Here is a 15721-nt window from a genome sequence, read left to right as displayed (position 1 = left end):
CTATGGAGTGTAAAATAATAAATTAAAAATAAAATTAAATTTAAAAAAAGAAGAAGTGGTCTTTAATCTGTTTTCAGGAATGAAAATTGACATTCTGGTTCAAGCTATGGTAACTTAAGTATCAGCATCTCTTGGACTTGAGCCCAGAAAACTCCTGTGCAGATGAAAATGGATAACTCCCCACCTCTGCATGGGACCCCATTGCACACCGATGTGCCTGGTGAAGGGTGTTCAGAAATCACCTAATCTTTCCTGCCGAGCTTACATACACATCAAATTCCTGTCCCTCTGTCCAAAGTCATCAACTGTGAGTGGTAGAATTCAGAGAGCTGTGGTCACATCTTCAAGGTGCACTGCAGTCACTGCATGTCCTGCTGGAAAGCAGTGGGGTTGCGAGAGCTCAGCAATAGTGTCTCATACTATTACTCATACGCATGGTCGGGGCCATCGCGAATCGGCCTCCCGGCGAATATGCTGCTGGGTCCTACTCTTCTCTACTATTGCCTTAGCGATAGCTAAGCATTCCTCCCTAGAGATTCTGGGTTCTGTTGGGAAGTTCCCTATTCATTATGCAAATCCACGAGCATCCCTGGAATAGGCTCAGCAACAGACGCTGCCCTGCTTTAGGACGGTAGGGTAGAAATAGCATTGGAAGGCTGAATGCTCATCTCTCTCATAATATTGAGAGTGTTGGAGTGTAGCTGTGAATCAGGTTCCAAGCTGTTGTGCCATTTATTGAAGAAGAGAACAGTAGTAGCCTTCTTTAACTTGTGTGTCTCTCCAAGGTTTAATGAGTCCAATTTGCTCCTATTCTAAGCCTGGGCTTCAAACAAGCATGTGCCATTAACCTGGCTCTATTTAAAGGTTGGAGAAATTGTCAGACCTGATTGGAAGGCAGCATTCAGAACGCAAAACAGAAAACAGTTTTGTTCCTTCAGAATCTGCTTTTGAGAGAACTGATCAGAGAGCCTGATGTCTCCAGAGCATCTTAACTGGAAGATGAATGTGGGAACAAGGGCACGGAGAAGATGACTTCCTGAACCAGGAAGTCAGCAGGTCTGTACTCAGAGAGGGAAGGCAAACCCGTCTATCTGATGTCATGTGGACAATCCCACACTCTCCTGGATCCTCTGAGGTGAAAAGAGCCTTCCTCCACAGCTAATGGTAAACCCATCCCTGGAGACAGTTTGCGGAGACGGTGATTAGCAGTATCCCACTGTATTTTGTAACGAATAAAGTATGGTTTACCGATCATTTCTAACATGTGCAACACTGTGAGAGTCGCGACGTGCCTCTTCTCCTTTGTCTTTTGGATACATACCTGTCCAGTCATCTGTGAGTGACTCCTTCATTCTTCAGAGACCAGTCTCCAAACCCTTCTCACAAACGTTTCAACATATCTAAGTGCCTATGCCCTCTATCCAAAATAATCAAAGGAGACCAGTGACATTCAGACAGCTGTGGTGGTGTCTCCAAGATGCACCATGATTCCCCGTGGCTTGGTAAAGCACACCGGCTTCAGAAAACACAGATGTTAAACAACTAGTATGTTAGGCCTCACAAGGTTTGGCCTCATTCTAAGTTCTTTAACCTTCACACTAGACCTACATCTGCTGTGCCCATTTTACAGAGGAAATAGATGAAGAAGGATAACTCACTTAGGGTACAGTTACAAGCCAGGACTGGCATTCAAGCCTAGAGTATAAAGTCTATGTCTTTATATAGAATGACTGAGCATATACTGCGCTCTCTCCTCCTAACATGACTCTGTGTGGACCACGTGCATGTGAAGAAAGTGAGGAAGACTGCAGCTATGCTGGTGGTATCGTCTGGCAGGCCAGCCTCCCCATCATGACCACCTGAGGGCCCTCAGAAGCTGACTCTGCCACAAGAGTCTTCCTTGACCTCAGCTCTGGGACATTGACCTCATTCTGTGCTAAGAAGACCTGTTCCTAAGGTGAAAAAAAAGTTTCATTCCTCTTGTAGGTATAAAGACCCCCATCTTGTGGTCAGTGGGAAAGGGACTCATTACATTCTATCCTGGCTCTGGGTACCTAAATGCAGAGGTGGGTGGCAGAACCTCTCCTCTGATAGGGCAGGGTGCCTCTGAGCGCTGAGGAGTTGGTAAGATGGGGAGATTCTCCTATCCGCAATGATGGGCACCCGTACCCAACAGTAAAAGCAGGCGCTCTGCCAGGGGATGATCACGCGGCTGTTGAATGCTCACCTATGCCTACTCACTGTCTTAGGGCGACTATTGCTGTGAAGAGCCACCCTGACTATGACTATCTATAAAAGAAAGCATGTGCCAGGCGTGGTGGCGCACGCCTTTAATCCCAGCACTCGGGAGGCTGAGGCAGGCGGATTTCTGAGTTCGAGGCCAGCCTGGTCTACAAAGTGAGTTCCAGGACAGCCAGGACTATACAGAGAAACCCTGTCTCGAAAAACAAAAACAAAACAAAACAAAACAAAAAAAAACAAAAAAAAAAGAAAGCATGTAATTGGGTGCTTGCTTACTGCTACAGAGTGTTAGTCTGTGATCAGCATGGTGGGGAGCACGGTGTCAGGCAAGCTGGCCTGGTGCTATCTAGCGGGAGCGGAGAGCTGACACATGATCCAAAAGTTTCAGGAACAGCAGAGGAGGGGGAGGGGAGGGGGAGGGGGGAGGGGAAGAACACGATTGGACCTGGCATGGGATTTTGAAACTGGAAAGCCCATTCTCAGTGGCACACCTCCTCCAACAACAAGGCCACACCTCCTCCAACAAGGCTAAACCTCCTCCAACAAGGCCACACCTCCTATTTTTTTCTAAACAATCACCAGCTGGGAACAAAATATTCACATCTATGAGTCTATGGGGTTCACTCACTCTCATCCCATAGGCCACTTGCTATGGATCTCTTTATAACTTCAAATGCTGTAATAAACACATAGTGGATTTTTAAAAACAGAGAACATTTTTAAGGAAAAAACAAATCTGGCATTTCTACTTCAAGGAAGGTGGAATTGATACATTTCCCCTTATTCTACACATGAAATATAGCTAAAACTCCTGGATATTACATAGAAAACAAAAATAAGAATGTCAGAGGTTGGAGAAAAAAGACAGCCATACCATCTAGACACTGCAAAATCCCAAAGAGAAATCTGGTGCTGAATTTCTTGTGTTTTCATCAGGCCTCATGTATCACAGACTTGGAGCTAAAGAAGCCAGACACCCTCAGAATCCAGTGGATGCCGACACAAAGATGTCCACCATAAGCCTGCTCTCTCTAGCAAAGGAAAACAACAGCACACACGGTGCCGCTCCAGGCAAACTCCACAGAAAAAAACGATGGTCCCCTGTGACGGTTTGTATATGCTTGGCCCAGGAAGTGGCACTATTTGGAAGTGTGGCCTTCATGGAGTAGGTGTGTCACTCTGGGCATGGGCTTTAAGACCCTACTCCTAGCTGCCTGGAAGTGAGTATTCTGCTAGCAGCCTTCAGATGAAGATGTAGAATTCTCAGCTCTTCCTGCACCATGTCTGCCTGGATGCTGTCATGCTTCCTGCCTTGATGATAATGGACTGAACCTCTCAACCTGTAAGCCAGCCCCAATTAAATGTTGTCCTTTATGATATTTGCATTGGTCATGGTGTCTGTTTACAGCAGTAAAACCCTAATTAAGATATCCCGTTTCAGCAAATGTTGAGCAGAGAGCCTATACTTCCACCCTTACTACCAATATGGTAGTGCCAAAAAAGACCAAGAAGAAAACCAACACTTTAACTTTACCAGGCAGTAATGAGCCCTTCTGCCCACAGTTGCAGCTAAGACATGTGGGGAGCTTCGATTTCTAAGCTTTATGGATGGTGACATCACTCTCACGTCTACTGAGGCCACATCAGAGACTCACTGGTTGGCTTAAATTCAGTGCTTTCATCACCATCCAGGAATAATAAGGGCGATCCCTCTACCTGAGTGGGTGGAATTGTAACAAGGGGACTTCCAAGTTTACCAGCTGGAGAGGCATCAAGTCTAGCAGGAACCCACAACTTCTACCTCTTCCCAGCTATAAGAAGGAAAAATCTCTGGATATCAACAAGGCCTCCCCACCCCCCAAGAATATGTAAATCATTAACCCACGCAGCAATAATAGTGTGGTGCAAACTCCTCCCACTTCCATCAGTGCTAGGGTATATCGGGCTTCCAGAAAACATTCCAAATGCCCCAGTCTCCATCCGACCAAGAACATTTTAAATTCAGTTGTTTAAAGCTAACACTGGGACAATGGGCATGTTTCTTGAGTGAGCTAAGAACAGTTTGAATTATCCACAGCAGAAGTGCTTCAATAAGCAATTACAGTTCTGCTTGAGACAAATAAAAAACTTAGCCCCAGGAAAGAAATAACCATATTTTAAAATGACAAGTGGAAATTTTAGCACTAACAAGTAAAAGTTAAGTTTAAATCCTAAATGGCTTCAATAGCAGAATGAAGGCTGAAAGTAAAAGAACAAACAATTGAAAAGAGGTTATCATTTGAAGATTAATCCAAATAAGGTAAAACTTACCTTTTTTTTTTTTTTTTTTTTTTTTTTTTGGTTTTTCGAGACAGGGTTTCTCTGTGTAGCCCTGGCTGCCCTGGAACTCACTCTGTAGACCAGGCTGGCCTGAAACTCAGAAATCCTCCTGCCTCTGCCTCCCAAGTGCTGGGATTAAAAGCGTGCACCACCACTGCCCGGCTAAAATAGACTTTAGAAAAAGAAAATTATCATAAACAGAGAAAGTACACTAAAAAAGTGAGTCCTAAATGAGTACACCACAAACACAGAGCTGAAAATTATATGAAGCAAAATAACAGAGATGAAAAGAGACAGAGAAAAACTCAGAACCACTGTGGAAATGTCACCATCCTCTTTGAATATCTGATAGAACAGGTAGAAAAGCAGAGAGAACTCAGTTCCATAAACTGATCGGATTAGTCATCTCTGACACAATCCTCTAACGATTAGCAGAACTACGTTTTAGCTAAAATATATCAGAGTTAAAAATTTTTAAAGCATAGCCGGGCATGGTGGCGCACGCCTTTAATCCTAGCACTCGGGAGGCAGAGGCTTGCGGATTTCTGAGTTCAAGGCCAGTCTGGGCTACAGAGTGAGTTCCAGGACAGCCACGACTACACAGAGAAACCCTGTCTCGAAAAACCAAAAAAAAAAAAAAAAAAAATTTAAAGCAGGGGGCTGGTGAGATGGCTCAGTGGGTAAGAGCACCCGACTGCTCTTCTGAAGGTCCGGAGTTCAAATCCCAGCAACCACATGGTGGCTCACAACCATGGGTAACGAGATCTGACTCCCTATTCTGGAATGTCTAAAGACAGCTATAGTGTACTTACATATAATAAATAAATAAATAAATAAATAAATAAATCTAAAAAAAATTTTAAAGCAATTGGAACAATACAGAATGAATTCTCTGTCCACAGTGACAGTGACGTGGAAATGAATATGGAAGAAAACACCAATAAAAAAAAAAAAACTTCCGAATATTTAGAAACAAAGCATCATGGTTCAAAAAGGAAGTCTCAAAAGTCTGTGTGTGTGTGTGTGTTTAGGGTGGGGGGAGGTGTTTAAGTCAAGTACAGTGGCAAGTAGCAGTAGTTCCAGCTATTTGAGCCCAGGAATTAGAGACTAGCATGTAGGAAGACTGGTTAAAAGGAAGGAAGGAAGGAAGGAAGGAAGGAAGGAAGGAAGGAAGGAAGGAAGGAAGAAAAGAGGGAGGGAGGAAAGAAAAGAACGAGAGAGGAAGGAAGACAAGAGGAAGAGAGGGAGGCAAGGAGGGAGGGATGGAGGGAAGGAGAAAAAAAGTAGGAGAAAATATCCAGATAGTTGGAAGGATTTGGAGAGAGAGGCATATGTGTTCTGTCTAACATCTTGTTCAGATCTCTTTTAGCTCTATTAGAAGGGAAGGTGCATGACTCAGAAGAGTCCATAAAAAGAAACCCACTAAGAATCTTTATATAGAGGCGCTCTAGGAAACTGTCCTCTTCAGGAATCTCTGACCCTTTTGTCTGCCATTGGACCCCGTGAAACATCATCTGTGACACTGGCTTTCCTCCTGAATGCCTCCAGCTGTGGGTCACAGGGCAGAGCACACAGATATTTTTTATATTATTTTCATGGATTAATGACTCAAAATCAAATCCTGGCAGAATATCAAAGACTCACATCAGAGACATCAGGGTAAAGGTTCCCTTTTTTTGAAATGTAGAGCTTCAGGTTTTGTTTTTGTGTGTGTGTGTTTTTTTAATGTTGAATATATTCATCATATTCTTTTAACTGAAGAATTCAAAATAAAAGCCACATGGTGCCAAAGTATGAAAGGCTCCAAAGAACAGAGAATAATTTTGGAAGCAATAAAAATCTATTTTTTTTTTAAATTGCCCGTTTTAAGTGGTTGGTGTCTCTGTGTTCCGTATCTGATTCTCAGAGCTGAACACAGGCTTCGTGTTTTCTATTTAAAGCTCTGGGTGCCAGTTCAGGGAAATGCTTTGTCCATTCGCTTTGTGCTTCTCCCCTGACTAAAATCTACCTGCTTTGGTCAGGAAACAAGGTCTCTGCCACAAACTCCCACCAGAAGCTTCATCTTGACATGGTGATCCTGGTATGTTATCTTCCATTTATTTATTTTCTGCCTTCCCTGGGAAAATATTTGCTTCTTCTCCCATGATTTTTTTATTTCCCCTAGCTGTTCAAATCTTTTACATTCTTTATTTCAACTCGAGTGTGATTAACAACAATGATTAACAACAGCTTGAACTTTAAGCCTTTAAAACATACCTGCGGGCTGGAGAGATGGCTCAGCAATTAAGAGCACTGACTGCTCTTCCAAAGGTCCTGAGTTCAATTCCCAGCAAACACATGGTGGCTCACAACCATCTGTAATGGCATCTGATGCCCTCTTCTGGTGTGCCTAAAAACAACTACAGTGTACTCATGAATGTAATAAATAAATCTTTAAAAAACAGCCCACCCCCATACCTGCATTTGGACTGAGCAAATTGGTGCATCATTTTTTAGCCCCTAAATTCAGGAAGCTGGGTCAAGAGGATTTTGAGTTTGAGGTCAGCTTGAGCTACATAGTGAGATCTTTTCTCAAAAAAATCAAAGACTGGAGGCTGAAATGATGACTCGGCAGTTAATAACACTTGCTGCTCTTGCAGAGGACCTGAGCTAAGTTCCCAGAACCCACATCAGGCACTTCACAACTACATGTAACTCTAATCCCAGGGAATCCAACACCCTTTCTGACCTCCAAGGGCTTCTGCACACAGACAGCACACATACATATACTCAGTTATGTGCATTTACAAGTAAAATTGTATATATGTGTGTGTATATATATATATATATATATATATATGTGTGTGTGTGTGTGTGTGTGTGTGTGTGTGTGTGTAACCACAAAGATGAAGGAGTTCCCCTATAGAGTACTTAGAGTATTATATACCATGTACTTAAGCCCTAGGTTCAATTCATAGTGCTAGAAAAGAAAACTAAAATTTGACATTCCCCTCTCAGTACAGAACCCTTGGGTTTCTAGGACATCTAAGGCCTATGCCCAAGTAGTTGCTATATAACTTTCTTCATCTGATCATCTGGATGTCACTTATCTTCCCAACAGGCCTCTCATCCCACTGCAGCCAGAGTAATGTGTGCCTTAGGGTCAAAGAAAAAGACCAGATGCTGCAGGGTGGTGCCCAGAAACATTCAAGTATGACCCCTGTAGGAGAGACAAGCAGAGTGGGACCAACTCTTCCCTACCCTGTTAACCAGTCAAAGCAACCTCCTTTTCTCCTCTTTTATTTTTTTTCTACTGTAAAACTTCTGCAAATTTGGTTTTATGCTCAAATTGTAAATGCAACATCACAGAGAAGGGCACTCTGGTGTGGGCAGATCTGGGTGCTCGTTCTACTTCCCGGGCCTCAGACAGCTCACTGGGCAGTGGCTTCTGCAGGTATCTGTGGCACACCAAGCCAGAGCAGACTGCATGCCCACCTGTGTCCTGCTTTGAGCTGCACGGTTGTGGGAGGGAGGAAGAGCTACCCATTTCACCCTCAAGGCTGGAAACAACATAGGTGGGATTGGCGTTTCCTGTGAACATGGGGAATTAGCTCGTGCCAAATGGTACGATGTCCGTTGACTGAGCCTCAGGTTTTTTTTTCATGTGTAAAAGAGATGCAGACAGCACCTCACAGGGCTGTTAAGAGGATCCAGTGAGAGATGGACTGCAACTGCCCTGGCAAGGGATGGATTTACATCTATAATTATAGATGCCCTTCTCGGTCTCTCCAGTGTCACACACATGTGTGTATAATATGCATCATTTTTTCTTTAATGATTTCACACATATTCACAATGTATTTTGGTCATATTCACCCTTCCCTCTTGCCTCCCCCTGGACACCCCAACACATCCTCCTCCAAACTTCCTGACATTATAGTCTTCCTCGTCGTCGTCATCATCATCATCCTCTTTTCCTCTTCTTCTTCCTCCTCCTCCTCATTCAATAATGCTCTAAGTCTAATTAACGGTGCTTCCATCTTTTATGACTGTCGGGAGGGGCTATCCACTGAAGCATGGGCAACCTACCAATGTCCAATCCTCCCAACCTCTGCCAATAGAAATTCTTCCTTTTCCAGGAGTCATTGACTACCAATGGTTCCCCAGCTAGGGGTAAAAACTTACGAGCAATAGCCATGTCATGCCTGAAAGATGGCCTTTCACAGTCCCCTGCCCATCCACCTGCTCCAGGCCTTCCAATTCCCTTTTCCCACATTCCCTGAGGCTTTGGTGGGGATGCACACGCATGCCCCCTTTAGGGCTGTAGTGCTCCTGTTTCATCATGCACCATCCACTTGTCTCTCAGCTAACCAAGGAAATGTTGGGAAGGTATTCTGTTTCTCACCCTAAATTGTCTAACTCCCACAGCACCCACTGCAGTGTCTAGCACACAGTGAGTTCTCAAGTTATAAATATCGCCACTATGGGCTCTTTCCTTCTGACACATTGAAAATGTGTCACCGTCCGTCCTCATTTCTATTTGCTTCTTATATAGAGAAATTTGCTGCACTTAAAAGCACTTTAAAAGTGTGGGGGGAGGGGGGGTTCTGTGATTCGGCCTTTTCATCTTTCAGATGTAAAGAAAAAGAGGGCATAGAAACTAAGTTCTTGTGTGGTTTTTCAGATATGTTTTTGTTAATCTAATAAGAGCCTATATCCTCTGCTCTTAAGCTATAAAATGCTGGGAGAATCTGTGGGTTTCAAATGACATCTTATAGTTACAAAAAGGTAGAGAGACACAGTCTGGATATCCCTGGAGGGCAATGGAGATCATTCCATGCTCATAAAAATAACAAGATGAACCCTCTGAAAAGATCAACCACATAGATCAACCACGTAGAGCATGGTCGGCAGGGGAGGAACATAGAAAGGGTCACATGGTCTTTAGCCATCAGATTGGCTTCAAGCTAACGGTTTCCTGGCATGGCTATTAAAATATTCATGCTTCTAGAGAAAGAAAACAAGGACACGTATTTCTCGAGTATGCATGCTCTGTTGCAGAATTTCGGTTATCCCCTAACTTTTCAATTCTTCACACTTCTCTTTCCCTTCCATTTGGCCCTTGAAATAACTGCAGGAACAAGTACCAGGGAAACACAAACAAAAAGTTCTTAGGCTAACAATATCACTTCTATAATGGCCAAAGCCATCACAAGCCAAGTCACAGGTGTCCCCAGTAGCCCTGAGACTCCACGTGTCCGAAGGACTGAGAAACAAAGAGTGATCCACAGAACAGTTACTGCAGGGTGCTGGTGCTGAAGCAAGCATTTGGCTGTTGGTTCATTTCTCCAATAGCTATCTTGTGACTAGGCATTTTTATAGATAAAGGAACCAGATAGGTCATAAAATTGTCATTGCAGTCTACAGAGCAGCAAGCAAGGTCTGGCCCTGGCCCAGCTTCTGGAGCCGCTGGGTGGGTAGCCCCTCTGCTATGCACTGTGTGTGGCCCGGCTATCTGAGGCCAGTTTACGACTCTCTGTCTCGGGATCTTCACCTGTGAGATTAGGGTATTGATAACCAGACCATCTAGATGCCAAACAAGCTGACATTCACCAGCTATGCAGAACAGGTGTCTGTATCCTATGGGGCCAAATTAACCCCAGCCCCTGTGTGGATCTGGGAAACAGGTGTGCTGGAATACTGCCTGACTTCTTTTCTGTGTGTTATCTATGTTTGCTTTGTCACTACAATAGCAAAACGGAGTACTTAAGAGAGACTGTATGACTCAGAACACTGAATACATTTGCACTCTAGTCTTTCACAGAAAACATCTGCAGACATCTGATTTAAGACAGTGCTTGACAAGACTAAGCTGACTGACGGCAGTCAGCCCTGGCTGTTGTCCCTGTTAAGCTTACGGTTCCCCTTGACGTCTTGAAGAACAGACATTCCCATCCACTAATGCAGCTCACACCTAATTCTCTCTTCTTGGGCCATAGTTCTGAAGCCTCTGACCTGTGTCATGAGGTCATCAGCCTGGTAGAAAAGAGTTTCTTCTTTGAAAGAAAACTATAGGGCCACTGGGATGGATCGCGTAGAGCCGACTTATCAAAAAACTTTTGGTATTTGACATGGTTGAACTGAGGCTTTTCCAAGTCTAACAACTTGTTTTCTAAAAAAAGTAGGAGACAAAGGGTCCATTGTTTATCTAGGGCACTATGAATGTGTTCTTCAGGCATAGAGATTGCCTAAAAAGGCCTTGCTATTTCTAGAAGTCAAGTCTACAGATGAGGAAAAATAACACCATATGCTAATCGGAGTTCGCAAGGGAAAATAAGAATAATAACCCTTTCACTGACCTAGGAAGATAAGTCAATGCTGGCCCCAATCGTTGGCATAAAATGGATCTATTCTCCACACATCGTGAAGAGGGATCTTTGGGAACACGAATCAAATCCCTCTGCAAAATCTTCTAATAGCTTCTCCTTTGTTGCATAGGTGCCAAGTTCCCTGGTCCTGCTCTGTCTACACTGCTGACTTCAAATCTTCCATTTCTCACCCTCCCTTAGTGGGCCACCACAGAAGACATCTTTTGTTCCCAGGGTGACCGAGTACGTGCCTGTCCTAGACAATCTGCACCTCCTTCTTTTCCTGGCCCATCATGTCCCCACATCTTCATAGGACTGCCCTCTATTCTATATTGATCACAGACCACAAGGCTACCCCTAGTCAGGCTCTTCTCAAGGGCACACTTACTCCAGTCTCTTTATTTTATTTTATTTTATTTTGTTTTATTTTATTCATGGCATCAAAACAAGTGAAAACTATCTTGTTTATTAATTTGCTTGCTTGGTAGCTGTCTGTTTCTCCCATTATCAGTATATAAGTTCTGTGAAGCCTGGAATTTCTAACCAGACATAATAGGCACTTAATCAACATTCGTTCACTACATGAATGAGACAGCAAACATTATATTCTACAACTAAGGAAAACTGTCACTTGAAAGTCCAGGGTTCGGTAAGGTGACAGATGGCTCTGCTAGACAGATATGATTAGCCTGTGCTTTCTAAATCCACTTGCATACATGGCTCTAGTCCAGTGCCATTTAGATAGCCTGCTTGGGAAGCCTATAGGGGTTCGTATTAATTGGAAATAATGTTCTTCCTCATTAATTCTCACAAACCACCTAAGGGCAGTAGGCCAGGGGAATTCCCCTGAACACTGAGGCCACCTAAAGCCTAGGGACAGTTATCGTCCTCAGCATCTCAAAGATCATAGTCAAAAGAGAGCATATGAAGCCAGAAGTGGCGGCTTGGAGCAGCAATTCCAACACCCGGGAGGCTGATGGATCCATTGATAGTTCAAGGCCAACTGGGCTATGTGGTGTGACCCCCCATCTAGAAGCCCAGACGGACACACAAAGTAAGGCAACACACTCGTTTCTGAAAACAACAGAAACTACTCTCATCTTTTGATTCACATTTTGAATCAAAATGTTTCACATTTTTGAAACATTCAAAAACTTACTAACATATAAAACCCAATAAAGAAAATAACCCTGAACCTAAGAGCAGCAATCCAATAGCTTCATAAACATCAAAATAGAATCCCCATTTGCCCTTAGAATAACCTAGACCAGACGCTCTGTGGGTTGGAGATGCAGTCTGGGCCAGGTTCAGGGTTTAATCCCCTGAACTGCAACCAGTTCAATTGAAACCAGTTCAATTGAAATATGCACTGGGAATAAAACAAATATCCCACAACCGAATTACAAATCTAAACAGTCCTTAAGCTGCCTACATAGGTGAGTGAGGTCAACGGAAACAGAAGTTGTCTGTCTTCAGGATTCTATCTGCTTAATAGGCTGCCACATAGATCTATTATACTTGAAACATGGTTGTATTTAGACAAAACATATGCACTTCATACACATGGAAGGTGTTACACTGACTTTTAAAATGGGAGAATTTATTGAGTTTTGAGAAAAATGATGCATGATTCACAATGCCTGCTCACGAGAGCATTGTTTGCTAGATGTTTGTTGGACTCTGCAGTTTCCTCATTTAAATCTTACAAGTGACTTGTCCAGACAAGTGTGAAATGCAGCGGGAATAGCAAGTCAAGAAGTTTTACCAAAGGCTCCTCCAGTGAGCAGACCTATGGGAAGACTCTGCTTGAGTGGTGCCTGATCCTACAGACCAGAAGCACCCACTCACATCACCAGGGCCTCTAGTTGAGGAATGTGAGTCAAGTGGGTGCGTGGGCGCCAAGGTCCATTGGGCTCTTTCCCTAGAGGAAAGTGGCTTGCTTTGGATATACTCCAGGACATTGAACATGCTCATTTTGACCATACACAGCAAAGATGTCCAGCCCTAGTGCTGTTGCTTTGGCAGTGAGTCTCCTTGGGAACGGAACATTGCCACTGAAGTATGCTTTCTTTACCAGAGTAAAAACATCTTTATGGAACCATTGCTAATGAATTAAAAATGAACAGCCAAGACATGAATAAAAGTTATTGTTGGTCTCAGATCCCCTGAGACAGGGGGCTGAGGTGTATATTTTACACCAAAGCAGACCTGGCCTCCAGGTTCTCCCAGCATCCCTCAGTCCTACCTAGCATACCTTGCCTCCAACCCTGAACTTTCCAGCCTAGGGGCTAGGCCTTCCTGTAGAGGCTCTTCCCTATTCCCTATATAATCCAGACATTTTTATCTCCCCCTCTCTTCTCTCTTGCTCTCTCGCTCTCTCCCTCTTTCTCTCTCTCCCTTCCCATGGCAACTCCCCTGGTCTCAGTCCTTGGGGCCAGTGAACTCCCTGGAGATCAGCTTCCCAAAAACCTGCCTTTAATATAATCGATCTGACTGGAATTGTCTCATTTCTCTCGATGGAGAAATAATTTATCAGTTATTTTATAATTAAAGGTTCTACTAATCTCCTTCACACACCATTTTGCTTTCCTCTTCTTCCTGGTGTTAAGCAGGGCTTAAATAACATCCTCATAGATATTTTTAGTAATCTTGCTATATGGCTATATGGTCATACAAATATTTTGTTTAAAGTATTTGAATTTTTTCAAATCCTACACTCATCCTCCTATGACCCACTTGTTCTACTCTGTCCTGAGGATATATCCACATTAATAGATATTGTTTCTAACTGTTGTGTACTATTTCATCACATGGGCAATGCATTCCATGTTTTCCCTTAGAATTAACAATGCTGTAACTGACTTCCTTGGGTGTGTTCCCTTACGTTAGATTTTTCTGTGGTAGATGTCTGTGAGTTAACAGATGCTAGTAGATATTATAGCTATACCCTGAAACTTCAGTAGTTTAATGAAACCCATTACCTATTTATGTAAAGTTCATGTAGGTAAAGGGTAGGAAAGACATATCTGTCCTATAGAACCAATCAGAGACCCAGGCTGAAGGAGGGCCTGCCGTTTTTAAAGATCAGCCTATGTGTCAATACTCAGCCAGAAGACCAGCCTTTAAATCGTTCTAGGTCAGAAGTTATTTCCACTCATCTACTCTAATAAAACTATCATTCTTACGTGACAGATTACAAAGTCCCAGGACACCTAAATGCCTGGAAAGAACAGTGACCCTCACTGACCTCACCCACAAAGCTTGTGAACGGGTAAAGATTTCTGATGGGCAGTTGACTGTCCCTCCTGCTGTTGCCCGACCAGTTGCCAATGCTTTCAAGGAAGAGCTAGCGGATGTTGAGATTGTTGCATTTGGGGACCCTTTTTGTGCTAGGGATGGTGATACAGGTGGGAGGGGCTTGGTAGCAGCAGAAGTACTAGGCTCACTCCTAGCTACTGCTTGCGGTCCTATCTGCGCTCGATGAAAGGACCTTTGTAGGTTGTTTGTTCATCGCTGGTGGATGGGACTGAGACAAGGGTAAGGCAGAGAGGCTTTCGCTCTTCACCATTTCCTAGTCTTGGAGAGACACTGCAGTGGCTGCAAGTAAGTGCCTTGCAAGTGCCAGCTTCGAAGAAATGGATTAGCAGAACAGACTCGTTCAGCCATGTGTACATGCAACAGGAATGTCGAGGGTGGGCTTTCTCAGGCTAACATCTTTGAGATGTAAACAGGCCTCTACTCCACCCTTCTAGACTACCTAGAGAACCTCAAGCCGTCTGGTCACCTAGCCCAGACTGAAAAAGAGAAAGGACATAAAAGAAACCATGTAGAAACTGTTTTTAAATAAAAATCCATATCAAGGGGAGGGAAAGGGCTTGGGATGAGTTTTAGATCTGTCTTTTAAAAACAGACTTTAGCCGGGCAGTGGTGGCGCATACCTTTAATCCCAGCACTTGGGAGGCAGAGGCTGGCTGATTTCTGAGTTCGAGGCCAGCCTGATCTACAGAGTGAGTTCCAGGACAGCCAGGGCTATACAGAGAAACCTTGTCTCATAATAGTAATAATAATAATAATAATAATAATAAATAAAAACAGGCTTTAAAATAAGAGTGCTCTGCCAACCAAACAAAGATACTTTCCTTTCAGTAAAGTACCCATCAGTCACCTCAGTGGAACTTTCTATAGCAAGTTCAGATAATATCATGGATTACCATGATCATTTCATATCTATACTTACTTGACAGTTGACATATAAGACCAATGAAAGGTATAGTAAGTGCAATTGAGAGACTCTCGGCTTTCCTATTATGGCTGTATATTATACACCCACCAAAAAGAATATCCATGTGTGTTATGCAGTATCTCTAAACTACTTGTTAAATGTAAAATCGAATATGCATATGTAAAACAAACAGTTGTACAAAAGTATATTTACAGAAACATATATAGCACATATAAGAAAGAGTCTCTAGGATTATAAACAAAAATCCACAAATTATATATTTGCAAAAGCAGCTTCAACAGAGGAAGTAAGAAAGTTAAAGTCACAAGCTGCTTTTTAAATGTCTCACGGTTTTAAATGTCCGGAGTAGCTGTATGAATGTGCTCACATGAATGTAAATTTGTGTTTGTGTTTAAATTTGAGGGAGGGTATGGATGGCACAATGACCAGGTCAACCCTCTACTCAGCATGCATTCTCAAACTAAGGATTAAACCTCTATAAGAGTGGACTTAGTAACTATCAATACAGTTAAAGGTGGGCTAGCGAGGTGGCTCAGCAGTTACAAGTTCTACCTGATGGCCAGAGTCTGAT

The sequence above is a fragment of the Mus caroli genome, unplaced genomic scaffold (genome assembly GCF_978045245.1).
Source record: "Mus caroli unplaced genomic scaffold, Mus_caroli_1 scaffold_19, whole genome shotgun sequence".
Lineage (NCBI taxonomy): Eukaryota > Metazoa > Chordata > Mammalia > Rodentia > Muridae > Mus > Mus caroli.
The sequence above is the reverse complement of the archived record's forward strand: the minus strand, read 5'-3'. Positions refer to the sequence as shown.